At 44.3% G+C, this 20942-nt stretch overlaps 1 protein-coding gene across 12 annotated transcripts in view; it reads left to right on the forward strand.

Moving 5' to 3' along the window:
• Nucleotides 1–20942, forward strand: part of CELF2 (CUGBP Elav-like family member 2) — a 466579-nt gene that overhangs the window by 319612 nt on the left and 126025 nt on the right. The gene's annotated exons all lie outside the window — the stretch shown is intronic.

The raw sequence follows: 20942 nt of genomic DNA on the forward strand, positions 1-20942 counted from the left end.
TTTGGGGGTCTCACAGTTTCTCTTTCTTTCTCTGCACCTTGGTATTTCTGCCCGGCCTGTTACTTTATTTCTGTGTTGCCTCTCATGAGAGCTCCTGCAAGCTCATGGTCTGGCTTGTACATACACTTTATTTGAGCACATGAACATCACCCCATACTGTTCCCAGAGCCTCTTCCAGCCTGTCGAGGTGAAGGGCTAAAACTAAGTCATTGTGAAAAGTCTGACGTTCTCTGACTGAGAAAGGTTGGGCCATCTCTTGTTCCCTATAGTTACTGAGGGTGTGATAGGACTTTTTGGGTCCTTTTAAGAAATTTTAAAACCCCTAGACAGTATCTATTTTATAAAGGCAAACAGACATGCCTTCAGATTATGTTTATAGCACTCTCCTTTTCTGTCTCAAAACATTTCATGTAACACCAAGAGTGTTTTCAAAAGAACATATATAAGAATGTTGTTACTATATACTTGATTTTCCTAGAATTTGGAAAAGGGAAAAGTAGATATCTAAAACTCAGTAGGATTAAAAACATCACAAATTAGGGCAGTGTCGAGACTCTTCGTTGATCATATTCCTAAACTGTTTACCTACATGTTTCCCAGAGGGAGAATACGAGAAATTAATACTTTCACAGTATCCTACTGAGCAAAGGCAGTTTAACTCTTTTCCCCAGTATTCCTCTGAGCAGCATCTTTACCAGGCTGTATTTGTGACTCTGTGTTTTGTTAACTTCATTCACTAGGTCTTATAACTAACTTCATCAAAATAGTTTGCATCAGCCCAGAGTCTCAGAGGGGAAGGGAGCCCTGGTGAGGGAATTCATTTTTTGGAGCAGATGCTGGGTACCAGGCCCTATGTTCGGAGTGTTGCATGTGTTTTCTCATTTCATTCTTATCGGAATCCTGAAAGTAGGTGGTCCTAGTCACATTTTACAGATGAGAAAACCGAGGATCACAAGAAGTTAAGAAATATAGCCTAGGTGAATCAGCCAGTAAGTGGCAGAGAAGAAATTTGACCACAGTTGATCTGTCTTCATGTGTTAACACCAGCTTACCTCTCAGTGAGAGGAGGCCAAAACCAGCTTTGGTTGGCTTTATTTCAGGGTTGGGCTGGGAGCCTTCTCTTTTCCCTAAGGGTTCCCAAAGCGAAAGGAAGGAATTTCGCCCTTCAAGAACACGGTTGATTTTGGTTCTATCTTTGTCTGTAGTTTTTTGGTTTTGTTTTGTTTTTTTCACTCCTGAGTTTAAATTGTACATCCCTCCAACTCACAGTATCCTGGGATAGAAGTTACAGATGAAATCATTCAGATCTTACAGATCTTACCTTTGGAAATATAGGTCAATTCCCATTACTGAACTCCAAGTCTCACATCAAATATTGCTTGAAGTACGTGGGCTGCCAGCCAAAGCTTGAAAGGGCTTTTGTTATACAGACATCTCTGTTGTAACAGCATTTGTTGTGATAGGATTGGAGCTGTGTAATGACATTCCTCTTGGAGGATTACAGCCCTTACCTGCCCGCTTAGGTTTAGAGATCAGCATCCACCACTTTTCCTTACACTGAGCCCTGTGTGTGCTGCACGTTGTTTGCGTGTTCATGGGTGAAATGCAGCCCCACATTTACGTTGGTTCTGATTCTATCAACAGAATAAAATCACCTTGCTTTCCCAGGGCTGATATCAGAGCCTCAGAAATTAGAAGTTTGGAAGCTCTGTCTAAACATGGTTTAAATTACAGCAGGTTTTAGAGTGGCCTTGATTCATTGCCTTACCGACAACAGTGGTTCCCAGGAAAGAGACAAAAATCAGGTTGTTACCTAACCCAGGTGAATACGGTTTTTCCTCTCACTTTGCATTTGAGGTTCTGTTGAATCTTGAGACATAAAAACTTTCTTCTGGTTTTGAAAATATCCTTTAAGAGTTAGAGTCTCAGCTGTCTGTTTCTTCTCCCACGTAAATACGTGTGTTGATTAAGCCTTAGCAACTCTGGGGAACCTGGTTAAGTAAACTCTCCCACCTACCAGGGCCGAGAGAGAGGATGTTTTATTCAGCAGTTATTGGCCGAGTCCCGACAGTGAGAAATACCATCTCACGTAGTAGTTAAGAGTGTGGCTTTTGAAGTCGGACAAACCTAAATTGAGTTTCTGGCTCTACCACATCCTACCTAGGTGTTGGCCTTGGGCATTTTACTTAATCTCATCTGGAAGCGGAGACAGTAAGGTTGCTGAGATGATGCAGTCACGTGCTCTGCACAGAACTGGAATGTGGTGGGAGCGTCTGCAGTGGAGGTGACTCTGGCTGTTAGTCTCATCATCACTGTCCCTGAGAACCTGAAATCTAATAGGGGCAATGAGGTAGATACTGAGGTAACAGAACATAAAAGAATGTGAGATGAGAGTAAGAAAGAAATGAGTCTATTTGAACTCTGTAGATTCGGGGAGGAATGAATAACTTCGTTACGGAGGCAGGAAAAGATGGCCTCTTGACCAAATCTTGGGGAAAAAAGTAATAATAGGATTTCATTGAGTGAAGACCATGTCGAACAAACAGTGCATGGAGTTGGACCAGCCCGATTCTGGAAGGGAGGTGAGCACACCCAGGGGAGTTCCAGAAACTGAGAGCTCTTCCCAAGTTCAGGGGAAGTGGGAGATGCGGGCAGTGAAATGGAAGCGGGGAGGATGAGGAGGCTGAGAGAGAAAGGCTGGGACCAGGGCCTAGAGGGCCTTAATTCTCGGGCTGAAATACTTGAATCTTACTTCTTAGACAGCCGAGGGTCTGGGAGGGTATTTCAGCAACAGGGAGGGTGGCCAGGAGCCCCATGCAGTGTTGGGGGTGTGTGTGTGGAGCCTGGACAGAGCACTGTGTGTCATGGCAATGCAGAGGGCAGAGTTGAGTAGCACAGATGAGACCGTGGTGGAAGGAAGGGGACTTGATAGCTCACTTGGGGCTGTGACAACTGGGCAGTTTGGCCTCAACTTGGAGAAACAGGTAAGCAGTCGGCAGGTGGGAGCGGGTGGGGAGAGGCACAGTCAGTTCAGTTTTGATCACATTGAGTCTGAGATGCCTCAGAAGAGTCGAGAAGGTTGCAGGCCAAGGACAGCCATCGGATTTGGTCACGGGAGGACTTGGGCGCATTTCAGAAGGACAGTGGAGGTCAGGAGAGGGGTTGTGGAGCTGTCTGTGTGGGGCTATGAGTGGCGACGACCCTTTCTGATAGTCGAATCATGAAAGAAAGAGAACTTAGATACAGCGCTTTTTTTCTTTGAAGCTGAAGAAAAAAGGACCAAGCCAAAACAGACAGTTAAAGTGCAGGGAAGACAGGGCTTAGGATCCTTAAAGGGATGAAAAGTTACTGAAGAGCACACGTGAACGAGTGGAAAGATGCTTCATTTGAGACAGCAAGGCCATTAAGCGAAAGTAACACGCGCATGAATTTGAGTCTGATGGAGGGAGATTGACACTCCCTCCCAGAAGCCCTCGGTCTTCGCAGGAGACCATACGCTGGGTGGAATCGAAGGCTTAAGAAGAACGGAGAAGGTGTCAAATGACTGCTTTGATACCTCCAGTAGGGGAGAGGAAAAGGGAATTATTGAGCAGGAGGAGGGCCCAGTGACCCTTGGATGTGTCCATTTATAGGCGGCCCTAGTGGTTGTGGTTCTGTGACCGTGTGTCAGCGAGTGAGCAGAGACACGGAATCCTAGGGGACCTGGGGTTGGAGATGACCAAGAGAGATGTGGCTGAAGGTCAGGAAGGATGTTCATTGCATTAGAATGTTCTCTGAGGTCCCAGATGAGGAAGCTGGTTAAGATGAAGGACAGCTCAGATCCAGGAGGAGAAGAGGACTCGAGGTTGGGGATGGTGAATGAAGGACAACGCAGAGGGTGGCAAGGATGGAGACATTGTCCAGCAACCCCAAACTCAGAACCTCTGACGGGTAGATGAGTTGTGCGCCTTGGCTTCTCTCTCTTGATGTTTACATTTTAATCAGAATTTTACCCCAGGGTCACAGCACTCTGAAAAAACCTACTCTGTGGGGAACGCTAGCTAGATTTTTCTAAGTTCAAGCGGTCAGATGTTATTATTTTTATTTCACTGGCAGAAACTCCGAGGAGCCTGTACTGTTACCGGATTAGTACTTGGGCATCTGAGCTGGGGAGGAAGCAGACCCTTGGCCCTAAGCAGGGCCTCGCCCATTTTACTGTTTATCTTTGGCGGCTTCTCAGCCAGAAAGGGAACCAGAAAGGGGAAGTGGCTTGTGTCGACAAGCTCCCTCTGAGCTACAGGCCTGAAGAGCAGAACTTCCTTTTTTCTAGAAATGTGCTCAGAGATCATGGCATAACTACCGCGCAGCTGCAGCCCTTCCAGCACCACGAGTCCAGGGTGGGTGGAAGGGAGATCAAACTCATGGCTCCTTGGGGAGGGGTGATTACCTTTAAATCTTAGAAGAGCAGCATTTGTGGTGGTTGTGACACTCCTGCCCGCTCGTCTCCTGGTTGGTCCAGCTGCAGTTGGCGTGATACCAGGGCCGGGCCTGGACCACGGCTTGCCTTGGGTGGTTTCATCCATAGCCCTCCTCCCTCCGCTGACCTTAGACTATGACAGAGTATGAGTCGCTTCTTTCCTTCTTCTTGCCTTGACTTCAGTCTTCAGGAATTCATCCACAGAATCTCAGTTCATCCTCATCACTTCCCAGTTCAGTACGTTGCAAAAGTTGTCCTGGAGAATGTGATGAGATGGCCAAGGAGAGAACAGGGGAGGTGAAGGAGAGGGAAAGAAGGGTCCAGAGCACCAGCGCTAAGAGGGGAGGGTAGAGCTCAGCAGTAGAGCATATACTTAGCATGCACAATGTCCTGGGTTCGATCCCCAGTACCTCCATTTAAAAAAAAATTAAAATTTGTTTAAAAAAAAAAGAGCATGAAAGCTAAGTGTCCTTTCACCCCAGGAACCCCAGATAGTTAGACAGTCAGGTGGAAAGGTCTACTTTCAGAACCTAGCAGGACAGCCCTGAGTCCAGAAGGCTCCTCTGTGCTGTGAGAGAAGGAAGGCAGGCCCTGGAGCCGGGGGCCTTGTACCTGGGGTGTATTATCACAGCCTCGTCTAGAGAGCACCCCAAACCTCGGCACCTCTGCAGGGGGATCCCTGCCTCCCGGGTGTTCCACGTGTTCAGTGGGAGAATGAATGTGGATCCTGCTGGTGGAGTCTGAAGTTGAGAGTTATAACCTGAATTCTTCTTCAAAATGTGAAAAGCTTGTCCTTTTTATTCAAGGAAGAATGTTTGGGGGCTGGGAGCGGGGAGACCCGTGTCTGTGTTTCTTGCCTTTGTTTTCTTCTAAAAGACTCTCAGAAACCTGCCTTGTGTGGTAGACATGGACTTGGAGCCAATTTATTTAAGCGCTGTCCTCTGGAAATCAGGACTTGAGAAAGAATTCAGAACACAGGAAGAGGAGCCAATTTTACTTTTTAACACATGCAAGTCAGGGAGAGGATTTCTGCCCTAAATTTCTTGCAGGCTAGGGTTGCTGCCCTAGATTTTCTGGAAGAGCCCCAGTTATGTTCATGCTGCCTCAGTGACCCACGAGAAGGATGCATTCATCCTGAATTAATTTTGTGTCAACAGAAATCACCCTGTAACGTACTGTGACACTCTTCCATCGTTGGCTGACCGAGGTCCTGCAGGATAAACATAAAATGGAGTCAATCTTTATACTCATGCAAGCGCGGATCCTTACCACATCCTTGTGAAAGGTGGATTCGTTAGTTGTGGTGTATGGTTATGTTAAAAAAAAATTCAGTTTCTTGAAATGGAGTTTTAGATTATTTTGGCTCCCATTGACCACACCCATGGAACTGGTTGAGATTAACGAGAGAGCGTTGTTAAGTGAGCCTTGTTTAAGTTAAGGTGAGAAGGAATCCCTTAAACACCCCGTACTCTGGTGCCGAGAGACTGGACAGTGCTTGTAGCTCAGCCCTGAGTTTCTGTTACTTACATCAAAGGGCGGCGTCTACCCTGGCAGATAATATCTAACTTGGGTACATTATGACCCTTCCATCTCTGGAGGGAGAAAGAGGAAGAAAGGGCAGGAGCAGGGCGATCTGGAGGACACACGGAGCAAGCCGGTATCAAAGAAGAAATGAAATTACTTCCGGTCACTTCTGACCATTTTGTTTTCTTCTCTTCTGTCTGGGCCGTCAGCTGGTCCCCAGTCATCTTATCCCTGGTAGATTTGCATTTCTGGAATTAAAGGGGCAAAACAATAAAGAAAACAGGCGGGAGAAGAAAGGAGAATGGGCTGTTTGTGATAGAAATCTGCCACGGAAAGTAAACCGAGGGTTTCATGGCTTCTGTCTGTTTGAACCCCTCCAGCGCGTGTTAGAGGGTGACTGCAGGTGCCAAGTCTAGGGGATCTCGCAGTTCACATTTCCTTTTGGTACCTTTATGATTTGCCTGCCTGGAGGTCTTACTTGCCTTTTTGTTTGCACCCAACGAAATTTCCCCACAGTAGAGATGCTCTACCGTCTGTTACACAGTGGTTCTACTCTGGGTCACCATACTGTGGGGCGTTACGAAAGCAGTCTTTGGAAATCAGAAGTGCAGTTGGCTAGGCAGAAAGGGAAGTGCGACCTCTGGGGCCACGCCGTTACTCACTCTGCAACACACACGCCTTGCCTGGGGCCTACCTCAGCGTGACCCTCCCTCCCTTACTCACTTTTGCTTCAGGGACCCCAGATAGTCAGGCCGTCAGGTTGAAAGGTCTACTTCCTTCCTTCTTCAAACTTTGCTTCCAACTGAAATTTAAAATCTGCCGTAGTTACGCTACATTTTAGATGTGTTCAGAAATGCTAGCATTAAAAATATAAATAAAATCATTACATACCTTATGAAGCAGTTCATTATCCTTAATAATTCCGGCCATGGAAAAATGTACCATGCTGTTAGCACAATTAGCTCCCTTTTGCTTATCTCGTGTTCATAGATTCTTTTTTTTTTTTTATTGAATTATAGTTGACTTACAATGTATAGCAGAGTGATTCAGTTGCACATATATATAATCTATTCTTTTTCAGATCCTTTTCCATTATAGGTTATTACAAGATATTGAATATAGTTCCCTGTGCTCTGCAGTAGGCCCTTGTTGGTTATCTATTTTATATCTGTTAATCCAAAACTCCTAATTTATTCTTCCTCCCCTTTCCCCTTTGGGAATCATAGATTGGTTTTCTATGTCTGTGAGTCTGTTTCTCTTTTGTAAATAAGTTCATTTGTATCATTTTTTGAGATTCCACATATAAGTAATATCATATGATATTTGTCTTTGACTTAACTTAGTATAATAATTTGTAGGCCCATCCATGTTGCCTCAAATGGCATGGTATCATTCCTGTTTGTGGCTGAGTAATATTCCATTGTGTATATCACACCATAGATTCTTAAAAGACTGAATTTCCACCCTTGGACCAGTGGCCTCAGATGCTACCAAGATTTAGGCATGAGATTTTTATTCTTTGTCCAGTTTCACTGATCCCAAGACCATCCATTCTCATGTTTTGTTGTCTAATGTTGTCTGGCCCAGACCTCTTACTGGAATGGTTCTCCCTCCAGTTGGACATAAGCATGCCAGGATTAAATGAATAAATACAGAGCAATCATTCTGACCTTTAAAACCAGAGGAAACTAGAAAGGGAGGAAAAGAGAATCGGCCAAATGCAGAAAAGTAAAAGGCTAAAATAATATGAGTGAGCAACAGATTGATACGGGCTTATAGACTCTGGCAGTAGAAATGATGGATGATGGTATGTTGGCTTTTAGGACAGTTGGTCAAGAGGATGGAAAATGTTCTGACCCATGCTGTGAAATTCAGTGGAAAGTCAGTTAGAGATTAGGTATCACGTTAGAGAAATTTGCAGTGAACTAGACCAATTAAGTATATTAAAGCACCAGGGTCTTCAAATGTCTGAGGATATTTTCAGATCCACTTGGATGAGCACATGGGATGGCGAAAGGAAAAAACACATATGCGGGATGGCGGATTACGACGTGTGTGGATTTCACAAGCCCCTTTTTCACCGTGTCATGTAGACAGATGCAGAGGCAGCAAGGGAAAAAGCACGTTTGCTGTAAAAGCAAAAGGGAGTTATTTCACTGAACCAGGGACAGGTTATAGCGATGAAAACTCGTGAGTCCAGGAGAATGGGGTTGGCAGTTGAAACCCCACAGGAATTGGTATTAAGATCAATAGTTTTTCACTCTCTATGTAAATGACCAAAAAAGATGTCTCTCATCCAGTCTCCCTGTTCTGGCATTGATTCAAATTAGAGAAACCCAATTGGAGACATAGACTTTGGGCAGGAATAAAGGAATGTGATTTCCCCATTTCTATTAGAGGATCATAAATTGGAATTAGAGAAGTAAGTCAAAAAGATTGAAAGAGAACGTCCACCCATCCCACTTTTTGGCCCTGAATCTGATCGTTATGGGATGTTTTGGGTGTGTTAGGCCCATGTCAGACAAGTACACGACCTGCATGTAAGTGGAAAGCTACCTCTTCTTAATAGCCTTCAGCATCCTCGGTGGCCTCTTGCCGGCCAAATCTGTAAATTCCTGTAGACTTGTTTTTAGTTTTAGGTGGAAACACATATTTCCCAAACTCTCCATGGTTTAATGGAAACCACAACACAGACGTATAGAGAGACCAGATAATGGGGGGTAGGGAGCATTAGAAACCCGGCTTCCAACTAGTTAATTGTCCAAATGTCCCCTCAAATGTGGAACACTCCAAATGAAGATCACAGAAACCAAGTGTTAAGGAAGAAGCAGTTCACCTCTTTTCACAGGAGCTTTCTCGCTCGGATGTAGGCCACGGTGCCTAATATTAGGAAGTGTTATTGAAGTTCTGTCAAGGAGATGGACGCGTTCCCAAGGAGAGGCAGCAGGCGTCCCGGGGGCCCGGGAGGGTGAGCCCGTGTGGAAAGGTCCGGGAGGTTAACTTGAAAGGCCTGAGAGCACTGAGTCCCAAGCATGAAGAGAAGGAAAGGCTGTTTTCAAACATGAAAAGAGGGATTGTGCTCTCAAAAAAAAAAAAAAAGCTAGAAGAGAGAATATGATTGAAGTCTGGAAGATGCTGAAGTGCAGAGTGAGACTATGTAGAGATAAGCTCTTTCAATTAATGCTAAACCCCAGGATTCCAGGGCTCAGACGTAAAATGTTGGAACGGCAGGCCCAGTGTGGAGCGGGAGCCAAACTTTGACACTGAAGAGGTGGTGAACTCAGAGAAAAGGAAGAAAGTTGAGGAGAGGGTGGGGGCAGCTGCTTACAGTCCCCCAGGAGTGGCCCGCAGGCCCGCACCTTCCTGAGACATCACCCCTTCACTCGTAACAGGGACTTGGAGCTCAGGGTAGCCTTGAAAGCCCCGGGTCCCATTTAATGCACAGTTTCATGTAGACGAGAAAAGGTGGAAGATGGGCCCAGAATGCTGGCCACGTGCTGACCAAAGTACCAGCCCCAGGGCAGTAACCGTCTATTAGCGCCTACCGGGTGCGAGGCATTGTGTTCAGTGCTGAGAACACAAAGCCAAGCAGGCCGCGTTCTTTTACCTCAAGCGGGGAGAGGGGATGGAATGGTGTTCACAGGAGGATGGTGGGAGTTCTTTAGAAACATAGAGCCTGCTTTGGGTGGTCAGCGTCCACATCTGTGCGTGCGTGTTGTCTCTCTTGGAGGAGATGCTCTGGAAGCCTCAGGAGCAGAGGACCCTGTGCTGCCCGTTAGAATGAAGGTGAAGTGAGCGCTGGGGGAGCCGCAGGTCGTGGGATAGCGGGAGGCTGAGGTTTTCCTTCCCGTATCCCTATGTTCGTCCCCTCTTTTTCTTCAGTTTTAGTTTTCTTTCTTTCTCCCCCTTGTTGGGGAGCTGAGGGTAAGATTAGTCTGAGTGTCACTAAATTAGCTTTGCGGAGGGCTCTCCATCAAATCCAAGGGTGTGCAGTTTGCAGCCGCTTGTGAGCAAAACTAAGATGCTGGTCCTACGCCCGTGGCCCTCCCTACCCACCCCCACCCAGGGCAACAGTTTGTAACTCAGATTCCTGAAGAACACGCTGATTCCTACCTGATGGAGCCACGTCCAGTTGACACTAAGGAGCGACCGATAGCCTTGACCCTCATGGGAGGCCTGTGAGTCCACATGTGTCTTGTGTGCAACACACACATGCCTGTCAAACTTGGTGGTGACTCAAAGTTAGTTATTGCTTTGAACGCCATTTCTTAAGCCGGATGCACTTCTGCCTGCACGGCGGACTTCTGAGGAATAAATCCTTTGTACAGTATGGACTCTGCGTTGCCTGGGGCGGGGCCTGGGGTGGGGTGGGAGCCGAGCAAAGGGTGGACGTGGAGTGGACCCAGGAGAAGAAGGGTCCTACACACGGTTTAAATTGACATTATGGGGGGCAGGGGAGGACATGGTAGCGTGAGGCCGGGGAGGGCTGGTCCCTAAAAACCACTGGCCTCCGGGGAAAGAGGCTCAAAGTCTACAAAGCAAATACTTGCAGCCCAAAATCAGAGCCTTTAGAGGGCCTCCTGCAGACCCCAGACCTTAGTAGTTATTCGGAATTCTTGATCCTAATGTCCCTGGTCTTGAGGACAGCAGACTCTTTGAGAATAATTATGTGTCTGAGCGGCTTGCCCTGGCCCCCGTCCCGCGGGCGTTCTGTCACAACGTGCGGGCCTCACGTCTGAGGGGCCCAGCGCGCTGGGCTGTGTGTGACATCGCACTGGACTTTCTGTTGGGGGTTTTCAGGTTTGGCACTCAGACCTTTCTGTGCGATGGTTCAAAGTTGACAATGGGACTGCCACCAGCCAGATGCTCCCTCTGAGTTACTTTGACGCGTGTGTCATTCTCTGTTCCCCAGCCTCTCTCATTACCTGCTGCAGTCAGCTTTGAAGATGGCTGATGGGCATTAGAAGGGCGTTTTGTGACCTCGAGTGGGCTAACATTTCCTGATGTTCATGGCAGGAGTCTCGAGGCATCCTGAACTCACCCTCCTCAAGATCGCTGTCACACAAAGGCCAGTTCTTCACCCACCCCTACACTCTATAGAATCGCCCCTCATTTCAGAAGCCCGCACAGGGTAGCTCTCTGTGGACACAGTACCATTAAGGTAGCTATTGGAAGAGTCCCCACTTTGAAAAGGAAATGAGTGTGCTAGCTAACATTGGCTTTCGGTCACATTAATAGCTCTATCTTTAAAAATTGCATTATGAAGGCTTCCCTTACGTGGGATTTACTTTCTGTTGAGTAGAGAAGTATTGTAGTAATTGATACCAACCTGCACAGGTTTTCCTAACATGTTATATAGTTAATACAACCTAGCGAAAGATGTAAAATTCTTATTTTTCACTACGTGTGTTGCTTCTTAAAGGTTCTCCACGTCAGGTTGGTTGGTGTTTGTTTAGTTGAGTGGTTTTTGTCTGTTTATGTTCTTGTGTTTGAATTTTTTAAAAGAATTCTAGGCTGTTAAAAAGAGGAGGGCTTATTTGTATGAGTTATGAAAAAGCACTGCTTAACGTATTCACACCGCCGCTGTGCTGGGGACATACCTGCCTTGGCACTTGCGTGAGGCTGGAATGAAACAGACTAGCTTAGTTTCGCTCAAGACTGAGTTTAGTTCCTCAGCAGCAGAACAGCAAATAGGGCTTTCATTGTTTTAATCCTCCGTGTGGTGTCCATGGGACAAGGCCAGGCAGACAAGACCTTATGAGGTGCAGGACCATCCATCTTACCCTTTCTCTGAAGCATCCAGCAATAACTGGTTCATTTGGGGTGAGAGTGCTAACCCACCCTGGAAAGGTTGAGAAGGACCTTCCTCTGCATCCTCTGCCCCAAGTGTGGTCCTAATTCACACGGCCCCAGGAGCTGATGGAGAGAGAACTGAGGGTGTTGCCATCTCCCCCTGAAGTCAGCGCATCCTGGAGCTGCGCTGTCTCCATAGGAGACAATCACTATGGCTGAACAGGACAAAACCCAGTTTGGAAGAATGTTGCTTCCCAGGAGGGGTCGAGGAGATGACCTCTGAGGAGGGGGATGGAGTGTTTTATAAAGGGCTCGATGGATCCATGAACATGAACCCTCCTCTCAGAGCTGCCCCCACCCCGCCCTCTCCCGCTTCCTTCCGCACGACCCAGGGAGCAACCTGGTTCAGCAAAAACAAGTGTAGGCAATTTCCATGCCCTGTCCTCTCTCCTCTTGGCCAAGCAGGCTGCTGAGTGTGATGCTCTCTTTGTGGAGCGGACATCTGTCTAATGGGAACTGGACTGTGACCACCAGTTCATTTCACAGAGGCCACCGTACAGCTGCCAGATGGTGACGGGTCTTAGCTACTTTGCAAGTCCAATATGTTCCCCTCTGGAGATGGAAAACGGACGGGTCCCTCCACCAAGCCCACGTCCTGGCAAAGGCAGGGCTGCTGAGAGCCAAGGCTTTGCTCTCCTCTCTTTGAAGGTAGAAAAAGACATGCGTCTATGAAAGACACAATTTTTTTTAATCAAACCTTTGGGCTCTCCTCTCTTCCTAACTGTTCTCTAATCCAGACTTGGGAGCACAGTGTGTCAGTGGGACATGTCAGGCTTCCATCACAGATGAAACTCCCAGGCAGATAAGATTGTGGCAACTGAGGAGGAGCAGGGAAGAGTCCCCGTCCGCCGGCAGAGAGTGATTGTTGAACGCGGACTGATCAGTAGCCGGCAGGCCTGCCACGTACCTTCAGGAAGCCCTCCCGGGAGCACTCAGCAGATGAGAGGAGGGCCTGCCTCTCCAAGGCCTTCTCTTTCCCTGCGTTAGCTGAACTGCTGCACGAGGAGACGTAAAACCATTGGTCGGATGGCCCTAGCAACACACAGTACTGTGTTGACACGGCTCCCATCACATGCTTGCAATGAAAACGCTGTATTTTTAGAACACTTCAAAGCGAGGAAACTGTTAAAGCCATATCACATCCTCCTTGCCATCCAGCCACTTCCTTCGTGCCCCCAGGAAAATCGCCCCCATTTTGTAGAAGAGGAACCAGTGACAAAGATGGAGTGATGTTTAGAGCAAAGCTGATAATGCCAGGGAAAACTGCTGATCTCGTCTCAAAACCGAACGCCTCCTTTGGAGTCATCTTTCTAATGCTTCGGCCCCTTCTACCTACACCACGTAGGTTCTGCATGACCTTGCATCTCAGCCTCAATATTGTATGGGGAGTTCAGAAGACAACTCAGCCTCCCATTTTCTTCTGTGGCATTCATTCAAATAAAAACAGGCACATAATACTGTCTTGAAAAAAATCAAAACTCCAGGCACACTTTGAAAATCTTTTAGAATTTCTAACACTTATTTTCATAAGGATCTTCCACGCCGCTAGCTGAGACCGCTGTCGGCAGGCTGTCGGCTACGTCTCCGCGGGGCCGGGGCCGAGCCCGAGCCCAGTGCCTGGCGTGGATCAGGCGATCCCTGTTAGCCGCAGGGGGACGAGCGAAGTGAATGCTGCCTCTCAGTCTCCCAACACCGACTTACACGTTCTTACAGAGTTATTGCTGAAAGACAGAGAGAGACTTTCACTCATTCCTAGAACGTGTTTTGAAAGCCTCACATGCTAGGCAGTGTGCATCGTACCAGGCGAACAGAGTCAGAAGGCATGGCCATGTCCATAGGGCACTGAGGGTCTAAAGGAAGGCGAGGTGGGTGCGCACGGGCTGATTGCATGTGTGGGTGTGCTGGGGAGAGAGTCTGCAATGTTCTTTCTCTTCCTGAAAGCCCTCTGGCCCAAGAAAAGTAAAGAACAGCAGTGTACAAATGGGGGGGCTTCTGAGTTGTCCGACTGGAATGGCGGACAGGTGTCTGCTAAAAACCACACCTTCATCCAGGAAAGCATATCGGGGGTCCGGAGGCTGTGCCCACCATCAGGCCTCAGCATTGTCCCAAAACAACACACCTAACAGTCTGTCCCCACCGCGCCCCAGGTCAGTCCCTGTCAGCGCCGCCCCCACCTGATCCGCGGGGCTGAGGTGGGTCTTCTGTGAGGCTATGTTCATTAGGCCATCTATGCTCAGTTATTTGGGACTAGAAGGAAAGAAACGTAGATCACATAAGTGAACAGCGTTTTATCAGCTGTCACTCTGCACAAAGTTGAGGTGATGTTACACGTGTGTGTCAGGTGTGCTTTTCCTGATTTAGGCTGGTGGCCGTGTCGTGTTTAGCTCTTGTGTACTCTGCCTTTAAAATACCTGCTTCCAGTCAAACGCTATGGAATTGGATGACAGTGGAGCCAAAAGACCGCATGGTGCAGGGGTGAAGAACAGGCCTTGGAGTTGAAGTGTCCTGGTTCTGACCCCCCCCCATACCTCCTTTTCTTTGTGTCACCTGATGCCCCCGTGCCTTGGATGAATAGGGCCGTTAGGCAGATGCAGTGAGATAGTACATGTCGAGCACTGAGGACGGCGTCTGGCACGTAGTACCCCGTCATCCCACCCTGTCTGCTCTCGATGAGAAAACTGAAGTACGCAGAGGTTAGGCGAGCAACACGTCTAACGTGACCCAGCTGCACCTCTGCGTGCAGCCTCCATTCCAAACAAAAAATGGCCTTTCAGTAGAAGCAGGATCAGTTCTTGGTACTGTTGTCAGTAGCAACAGCAATTTCGTTACTTATTTATTATTTATTCAGACTACTTGGTATGTGCCAGGTCCCACGCTAAGGGCTTATTATGCGATGTCTTGCTGTAACATACGTCCTCTCAACAACTTTGGGAGTCAAGTACGATCTGTTGAGCCCATTTGATAGCAAAGAGAATGGAAACTTACAGAACAGACACACCTAAATAAGTGGCAGGCGGGGAATTAGAACCTGAGTCGTTTGTCTTCAGAGTCCCTGCTGCTAACCATTGCGCTGCCCTGCCTCCCAGGGCCCTCCCGCACTCTGAGTATCTCTCTTTTTGTTTTTATTGACTACGAATTGTAAATTATATTTGAAATTACTCATTGAAATTATCTGGGTCTTTTCTTTTCCAAATGCACACTCCTCTGGAGTGTAAGCTGTCTTGGACATCTCTGTATGCCTTCTGCTTAGCACAGTGTGGCGTAACCAGGGGGTACTTAATAATGTTTGTTGAATGGTATCGAATGATTCCTTGAACACTCCTTGGATTTTGGCCCCCCCATGCCTTGAGTCCTTCTCATTTCCTCTACCTAGAGGTATTATTTCTTCTTCCCATTCTGATTATTTACATCCTGGCCTTTCAAGGTCTAGCGCAAATGCCATTCTATGATATATCAAGGACCCTTCTGGACACCCAATCAAAGAGTAACAGCCATCCCACTGAAATTCCTACGGCATTGTGGAATGCTTTCTATGTCATGCCGCAGGTGGGTCTGCATGGGTCTTACTGAGCTTAAAGCTTCTGCAAGGCAGGGGTTACTTCAGTCAACTGGTATACCCCATAGAACTTGATACAGTGCCTTTAAGCTGTAATAAACACTGGTTGAGTGAGTGTAAAACATTCAAGGGAAAGGGATATTTCCCCTACCAGCTTATTCTACCTTTTTTCCTCCTTTTCCTTTTCATGGCATGTTGAAATTGAGTGTCCCATCACATTCCTGGTTTTGAATCAGCTGGTGGGCACTCTATGGAGCATGAAAAAATATTGTTTCAACTGAAGCAACGGAAGTAAGAGAATCATTTTCGGATGTCACTGTAGTGTGAAAAGCTTTGACATTTAAAATAAAATAAGGAAGGAGAAAAACAGTTGACTGTGTAGTTGGAGTCTCTTGCCAGCAAAGGCTCAGAGCCCTCTCAGCAGCACGCTCACCTGAAACCCCGCCAGACATACAGATGTTTCCTTTGGCGCTGGTGTGCACAGCCACACCACGGGCCTCAGGAACAGGTCCATTCTGGCAGGGGCTGATGTAACAGGGGGTGGGGCAAGCAAGCAGAGAAATGACTTCATAGGTCTTCACTGTTTCTAGTTCCTTAGATCCTGTGGTGCGTGTTGCCTTTTCCCTCTGAGTGGTCATACATCACTTTATTCACTTAGTGCCAGCACACACAACCTTTTTATGAGGCTATGAAAGCTCCACTTAGCTGAGCGCATTTTTGGAACTCCATGAGATGAGGACCTGATAAGTTATACCTCTGGTTGCAAGCCTAGAAATTCCCCAAAGGTCACACGCAGGGGGATGGAATCCTTCCAGACTTGGGTTTTCTTCTTCAAGGACTCAGATTATGACACAGAAGAAAACTTATCCACCCAAGGGGCCTGAGGGAGGAGGGTAAAGTTGAAGAAAGGGTGGAGGTTCCAAAGGCTGTGTCTCTTCCCTCTCATTTCTAGTCCCTGGTTTTAAACTACCCCTTGGAATGAGATATGCTGCCTACATATGTGTCCAAATCATGAATTCACTCTCTCTTCTTTCAGTCATTTGTATACTCTTAATGGTGCCATCTTCCTCCCTGTCAACTGGTCTCCAGATCTTGGAGTTAAATGTGATTCTTGCCTTTCCTCGCCTCATATCCAAATCGTGTGAATTTGAGCCTTTTACATTCGTAGAGCTGTTCCCTCCATTCCCACTACCACTGCTATTTGTACTGTTTTCTTAGGATATTGCAAGGAATCTTTCAAAAGATCTTTTCTTCTTAACAGCTTTATTGAAGCACAGCTAACATACAATAAACTTCACGTACCAAAAGTGTAAAATTTGATGTTTTAACATACTTGTACACCTCTGAGAGCATAACAGCAATCAAAATAGCAAAGGTATCCATCACCCTTACATAAGCATCTTCCTTTGAAATCCCTTCCTCCCTGCTCCACCTTCTACCACTGATCTGATTTCTGTCACAGAGTTTCCATCTCCTAGAATTTTATATAACTTCAGTCATAAAATATGTGCCCTTTTTTTGAGGGGTGGGGTCCTCTGGCTTCTTTTACTCTGCGTAATTATTTCAGTATTTACTATCAATAGTTCACTTATATCAGTGTCTGCTTTTAATTGCTAAGTAGCAGTTCATTGAATGGATGTGCTGCAGTTTTTCAGTTCTCCTGTTCACAGGGATTTGGGTGATTTCCAGTTCTTGATGATTAACGAATAAAGCTGTTATGAACGTTCGTGTACGAGTGTTTGTATGCTTTTGTTTCTCTTGGCTAAACATCTAGGAGTCAAATGGCTGAACTGAATCGTAGGTTTATATTTAACTTTTTAAGAAACTGCCAAAGCGTTTTCTGAAGTGATTGTACCATTTTACATTGCCACCAGCAGTGTAGGAGTTGTTTCAGTTCCTCCACATTCTCACCAACACTTGGTATAATCACTGTTTCTAATTGGAACCATTCTAATAGATGTAGTGATGCATGTATTTGTGGTTTTAATTTTCATGCAACTAAAGATGCTAGGCATATTTTTATGAGGTTATATGACACCTGTGTATACTCTCTGGTGAACTATCTGTTTAAATCTTTTGCCAGTTTTAATTTAATTAAGAGTTGTTGCCTTATTGTTGAGTTTTGAGAATTCCTGCTATGCTCTATATACAAGTCCTTTATCAGACGAACGTTTTGCAAATATTTGCTGCTAGTCTGTCATATCTTTTCATTCTCTTAATGGTGTTTTTTTTTAAGCTGAAGTTTTTAATTTTGATGAAGTGTTATTAATTTGTTCTTTTGCTGATTGTACTTTTGGTTTTGTATCAAAGGACACCTAACTCACAGTCACAAAAGGAGACAGTTTGACTTCCTTTCTCATATAGACGCCTTTTTCTTCCTGCTTGCACTGGCTAAAATCTCCAGTCAGAACAGAAGTGGTGAGAGTAGACATCATCATCCTGTTCTTGATCTTAGAAGAGAATCATTCTGTCTTTTCCCATGAAGTATGATGTAAGCTGTAGGTTTTTCATAGCTGTAGGTTATTCACAGATGGCCTTTTATCAAGTTGAGAACATTCCCTTCTCTCCCTGTTTTGCTGAGACTTCTCATCGGGAATGGATGTTGGGCTTTGTCAGATGCTTTTTCTGCATCTAAATGAGATGATTATATGGTTTTCTTCTTTAGTTTGTAAATATGATGAGTGACATTGATTAATCTTCAGTGTTAAACCAGCCTTGCACTCCTAAGAGAGAAACTCAGTTTTGTCATAATGTACAATCCTTGTGTTACTGGATTCTGTTTGCTCAGATTTTATTCAGGATGTGTGCAACTGTGTTTAGGAGGAATATTGTTTTATAGTTTTCTTCTAATTTCTTTAGCTGATTTTGGTTTAATGAAATCCTGATCTCATGAGTGAATTGGGAAGTATTCCCTCCTCTTCAGTTTCCTGGAAAAGTTTATATTAAGTTGTATTATTATTTTCTTAAATGTTTGATAGAATTCGTCATGTAAGTCATCTGGGGCTCAATTTTTCTTTGTGAGAAAGAGAAGATTTTAAGCACAAATTCAGTTTCCTTAATACAGTAAACTTATATGCACTAAATGTATGTTTAGATGCACCTGTAAGTCTATTTAGGTTGTATATTTCTTCTTGAGTTTCTCTCCAGAGAATGTCTGTTTCCTCGAAGTTGTCAAATTTACTTGCACGAAGCTGTATATAATATTCTTCTTTTATTTTATCCTTTTACTATTTGTGGAGTCTGTAATGTTGTCATCTTTCTCTTTTTTCTTCATCTGCCTGGACATGTCTCAATTTTATTTGTCTGCTCCAAGAACTGGACTTTCGTTTTATTGATTCTCTTCTTGCTTACTTTTGTTTTGCCTATTTTATCGATTTTCATTTTGATTTTTATTACTTCTCTTCTTTTGCCTGTGTTGGCTTTGATTTGCTCTCACTTTTCTAGTTTTTAAAGGTACAAGCTGAGGTCATTGATATGAAATCTTTCTTCTTTTCTCGTGAGCACATTTGATGGTAGACACTTCCACCTAGGTACTGCTTTACCCACATTCCACAAATTTTGATATGTTGCAGCTTCATTCTCATTCCATTCAAAGTACCTTCTAATTTCTCTGATTTGTTTTTTGACCCATGGTTATTCAAAGTGTGTTATATGGTTTCCAAATATTTGAGGATTTTACAGAGATTGTTCTATTATTGATTTCTAATTTATATTGTGGTCAGGGAACATAACATACCTGGAATGACTTGCAGACTTTCAGAGTTATTGAGACCTGTTTGATACCTCATAATATGGCCTAGCTTGGTAAATATTCTGTGTGCGCTCAAAAAGAATATGTATCCTGCTGTCCTTGGACTGAGCGTTCTACAGATGTCAATTTGGTTGATAGTGCTGTGTGCATCTTCTGTACCCTTACTGTTTTTCTACATACTCATTCTCTCAGTCAGGTTACTGAAATCTCCAAATATTATGGTGGATTTTTCTATTTATCCTTGCAGTTCTAGCTGTTTCTGCTTTATGTATTTTGCACTTCTGTTATTAGGTGCATAAATGTTTAGAATTTTTACATCCTCTTGATGAATTGACTCCTTTGTTACTTTGAAATGATCTTTTTTAATTTCTGGTATTATCCTTTGCTTTGAAATCTGACTGATAATGAATAAAGCCACTCAATTTTTCTTTTAACTAGTGTTATAATGATAGAGCTTTTTCCATTCTTCCACCTTTAACCTATTTGTATTTTTATGTTTACAGCACATTTCTTGTAGATGGTAAACAATTGGGTCTTTTAAATTGCTATTACAAGTTCTACCTCTTAATGGAAGTAATTATATAATTAACATTTAATGTGATTGTCAATAAAGTTATGTATAGCTCTATCATTTCACTGTTAGCTTTTGATTTCTTTTTGTCTGTTCTTTATTCTCTTTTTCCTCTTTTTCTGCCTCCTCTTAAGATTATTTTGTATTCTATTTTGTCTCTTTTACTGGCTTATCTATCAAACTCCTTGTTTTGTTATTTTGGGGGTTGTCCTAGGGTTATAGTACATCTCTTTACTTTATTACAGTTTACCTTCAAATGGTAGTCTACAACTTCACATATAGTTGGAGAATTTCAGTGTACTTCCATTCTTCCATCCCAGACATTGTGCTATAATTGCCATACATTTTGTTTTCACATGTGTTATAAAGCCCATAATACATAGTTAAAATTTTTGTTTAGGTGGTCAAATTTCTTTTAAAGAAATTTAAATAATAAGAAAAATATCTTACATAATTACTCATGTAGTTACAATTTCTGGTGTTCTCCATTCCTTTGTGTAGACCTTTGTTTTATTCTGGTAACATTTTCCTTCTGAGGAAGAACTTCAGTAACATTTCTTATAGGGTAGGTCATCTGCTGTATGTCTAAGAACATTTATTTTGCCTTTGTTCTGGAAGTATATTTTCACAGGGTATTGAATTCCACATAGACAGATCTTTTCCTTTCAGTATTTTATGTTTTAAATGTTTAATGTTTTTCCAATTCTATTGAGATTTACTTGATATATAACATTGTATTCGTTTTGGGTATCCAACGTGATGATTTGACATACATATTATGAAACTATTACTGTAAGTTTAATATGCATTTCATATAGCTACAGTTTTCTTTTCTTGTGTTGAGAACTTTGAAGATTTACTTTTAGCGGCTTTCAAATACACAATACAGCATTATTAGCTACAGGCACCATGCTGTATCTTACATCCCCAGAACTTATATAACTGGAACTTTATACCTTTGACCCCTTTAACCAATTTCACCCACCCTCCAGCCTTCATCTTTGTCAACTACCAATCTGTTCTCTCTATATGTGAGTTTGTTTCTTTCAGTTTCTTTCAGTATTTTCAAGATCCACTGACTTCTCAACTTGTATTGTTCCTGATACACAATTTGATGTCATCTTTATCTTTGTTCCTCCATATTTGAGTCTTTTTTTCCTTAGTCTGCTTTGAAGGTTGTCTCCTTTTTCTTTTTTATTTTTTCCTGGTTTTGAACAATTTGATTATTAGT

Source organism: Vicugna pacos, chromosome 35 (assembly GCF_048564905.1).
Source record: "Vicugna pacos chromosome 35, VicPac4, whole genome shotgun sequence".
Classification (NCBI taxonomy): domain Eukaryota; kingdom Metazoa; phylum Chordata; class Mammalia; order Artiodactyla; family Camelidae; genus Vicugna; species Vicugna pacos.